This window comes from Hydra vulgaris, chromosome 04 (assembly GCF_038396675.1).
Source record: "Hydra vulgaris chromosome 04, alternate assembly HydraT2T_AEP".
NCBI lineage: Eukaryota > Metazoa > Cnidaria > Hydrozoa > Anthoathecata > Hydridae > Hydra > Hydra vulgaris.
Window position 1 is genome coordinate 44,000,626 of NC_088923.1, and position 4,195 is coordinate 44,004,820.

Below are 4,195 nucleotides of genomic sequence, written 5' to 3' on the forward strand. Positions count from 1 at the left end.
TAAAGTTTTTGTTTTTTTATTGAGGATTTGATTAAACTTTTAGACATTCAGGGAGTTAGAAGTGACTTTTTATTCATAACAACAGTTTTAACTGGAAACGCTTTTTCATAATATTTACAAAATGAGCTAGAAACAGTTCGTAGGCGTTGTTCGCATTGCTTAATTGCAATATAAGATCGCGCTCAACATTATTTTTTAGTAAATTTTTGAACATTTGTAAGGAGTTTTCATTGATCTCTTGATTGTATATAGGAGATTTGAGAGAGGTATTGTTTGGTGCTATGTTTTTAGTTTAGAAAGGCAGGAAAGTGATATGAAAGGTCTGTCTTAATTATACCTCTGCAAACATGGAAGTTGTTAGTTATAAATGCTCTGCAGAATTTATAAAGAATATATTTTAAAACGTTGTAGAAATTGATTTCAATATTTGTGTTAATATCATCATATCTAGTTGCTTTATTTCATTTTAATGACTAGAAAGCAATTTCAAATTTATAAAAACTTAACTTAGTAAAATTTAGATTAGAGTTTATTGGTGTTTCAAACTCATCGACAGATTTGTCTTTAATGTATGGAGTACTATTTGTTAAATTTGTCCTAATAGTATTGAAAAACTTGTTTAATTCAAATGCAATATTATTTAAATTATTTATTAATTTGTTGTTAATTTGTATAAAATATGGGAGTGATTTTGTATTTGGTTAAAGTATTCCAGACACCTCTTTCAGGACTTGCCAGACACGTTTTAAGTTATGCTTATATTTATTAAGCAAGTCTGATTAATAATTTTTTTTACATTTTTGCCAAGCTTTTCAAATTAGTTTTTATAAGCTTTATGATTTTGGTAATATTTTTCTGATTTTTATTATAAGTATTTAATGTATAGCTTCTGCTTAATTTTTGATGATTGTTTAAGACCTTTTCTAATTCAAGGAGATGATATTTCTTTGCCGTTTAAAACTATTTCATTTTAAGTCATACACTTGGTAAAAGGTTTAAAGAAATTTGTCGTAGATTATGTAAATATTGTTATTAAAGTTAATATAGTCCTAAACTATTAGTGACTATTGTTCTCTGAAAGAATTCAAATTATTACTATTGATGCCTTTTAGTTATTAAAATCTTTTCCTGCTTTTCTTTTTTTAAATTCACACATATTGAAAAGTAATACTGGATTTAGTAGTATTTATGAGATTTGGGCATAAGAATTAGGCTATTAAATATTTAAATATGTCTGAAGAATAAATACCTGTAGATTAAAGTTGCCTTTGTTTGTATTCAGTGGATGTATCATTAGTAGGTTAGAGTTTTACTTTTCCTGTATGGGGCTCAAACTATTTGGTGGGAGTTAAAAATCTAAAATAAAATATAACAAGTCTTTTTAATTTTATTTTTACAAGTAAAATGTATAAATACGTAAAAAATACATAAAGAAAATACGTAAGGAGCATTACAAACTCATCAATTACGAACTCATCATTTACAAACATTACAAACTCATCAATTACAAACTCATCAATTACAAACTCATCAAAATCAAGCATTACAAACTCATCAATCAAAGGACCAAGATCAAGAGTTGTGACAATAGTGGCATAACGGTAGAGTTCTAGCTCAGAACCCAGAGGTTCGACACTGCCTCTATCCTAACAAGCAACATTGGTAAGGAAGGAGACGTAAACTTCCTAGTTAAATGCTCTTCCGCAGTGCTCTGTGATAAGACCGTAAGGACTTCTGGGTAAGGACCGATGAATATTCGTTAAAATTCGGACTACGAAGTTTACTTAAAGGCGAAGTTGACTTCGGCTTTGACTTTTTGAAATAAAATTTGAAATAAAAATTCGGCTTTCAGTTAAATTCGGTAACAGTTGTAAAATTTTATTTAACTTTCAGTTAAATTCGAAAGTTCTTCTTTTTTTTTTTAATTAAAAAGAATAATAATTACTAAATATATTATATGTTTTATACATACCAACCTTTATTTCCGCGCAGCGGCCTGGTTTGACAAGGTTAATGCTTTTTTTTGTTTATTTTTTAAACTTTGTTTTAGATACCTCAAGAAGTCCTTACGGTTTTTCTTAAAGCACCTCGGAAGAGCATTTGAAAAGAAGTTCTTGCCTCCTTCTTTACTGTTTCGAGTTGAGGGAGGGCTGTAACCACTCTAAAAAAAAGTTAGTAGCTGCCTCAACTAAAATAGCCCACTCGGCCTTGGGAACATGAATTTAGTAATAAAAAAGAAGAAAAAAAAAAGTTAGAAATAGAAAGAAAAAAATGTTAGAAATAGATTTGTCTTACAGAGTCAATAACCGTAAATTCTTTTTTAAGCCCAAAGTCTACTCATCACTTATTAAACCTTATTTATTGCTTTGAAAAATCCTAAAGGTAAAAAACAGGTGAATATTTAATCTAATATTCTTAACGATCTTTTTCCTTTACAAAATTAACATTCAAACAACTCTTTAAAAAGATCAATTTACCCCATGCAATGGGGCACTATAATCTCTGACTTGGGGCGCTTTGATCTTATATGAGTAATATTATTGACATGGCAAATACTGCTACACCTAAGAGGTATAAATGCTTTAGTTAAAGGGTATCAGTATGTATTAAATAATACATCTAAAAGAAAGTAAAATTATTAAAAATATATATCATTACAACCTAATACAGTGTATAAAGTTTTAAAATAAATTTTTATTAGAAGAATGACCACAATTGTATATACAAAAACAAGCCCGATTAATTTCCCGGGATCCTGGGAAATCCCGGGATTAGGTAACAAGCAAGAATATATCCATTTAGGTGGGGAAAATGTGTAAATTCAAACAAATACAAAAAAAAAACGCCTTTTTAATACTATTGCTTTTAACAACAAAACAAATACAAAATAATTCTTAGAAACTAAGACTCTCAAAGCAAAACAAATATAAACTTCAATAACCTTATACTTTATATATATCAATTTTTAAAATAATAGTGCTATCACTTAACAATGACCTATTTTTGCCTCGGTCAAGTCTTTAAATTCCAAATTTAATTGGTTGTAATGCCGTTACTACAGTCTGCACCACAAAATATTCATCCTCCAATATATTGTTAATATTGTTGTGTTTAAAATATATCAATGCTTTTAATATACATGTTTTTAATGCAATAAATTGCTCCAATATTGCAAGAAGACTAATCAACCTTGTCTTTACATCCAGTATTAACTTGAGCTCTTTATTGTATGTAACTTTTATGTATTTTTGTAAAATTTCATTTTTGAGTGGTAATTTACGAAACCTTCGTTCAATTCTCCGGACCTTTTGAATTGTTTGCGCAATACTTATATGGCCTAATAATTCGTCAGTGATCTCAACGTCTCGTAAATTTAATAAAGCGTTTTTTGGCTGGACTTTAAATCCACTGAAGTTGTCCAATCAATTTCTTCAGACTCCTCATCTTAACTATTATTTTCATCAGAATTCTGTTTGGTGCATTCACTGGCCAATAAATTTGAAATCACTGTTTTTTGTAGAGAACATCACAAACTGCTAAATGTAGCACATGTGCATAACAAAGTTGGTGCTCCATCCCGCTTGAAATTAATTTAGGAACATAGCATGCTTCGTAAAGTAGAACATATTAAAAGTATATAAGTAATTTAGTAGAATAGTAATGTCGTATGCATTGTTACCTAATAACTTAATATATAAACAGTAATAATATAATAAATGCTAAATAAAATATTTAAAATCATTTATACTGATGTATTTTCATTGTCTTTTTGAAAGAATTTACAAATGTTTTTAACTTTAGATTTCAATAATGTTTCTGTTTTGATGTACAATTGATGTATGCTCAATAACTTATAAATCATTTGAACTGAACACTTCAAGATTTAAAGTGTTCAGTTTCATGCAAGATTCAAATGTCTGCTCGTTAAACAGTCCAAGGGAAAGGCCACTCAAATCAACAAATGTTTCCAGATGTGCGGTTACAGTATGCACTTTCCAGGTAAACATGAGCTGTTTATCTAAAAAGTAAAAACATTTACTTTAAATATATTTATCAATAACTTGGTTTCAAATAGAAAGGTTAAAGAATAAAGCGATTACCTCTCAGCAATAGTCTTGCGCATCTTTATAACTTTGTGTAAAACTTTCAATTAAAATTAAACAGTTTGGGTTAAGTTTAAAGCCAAAGACACCAC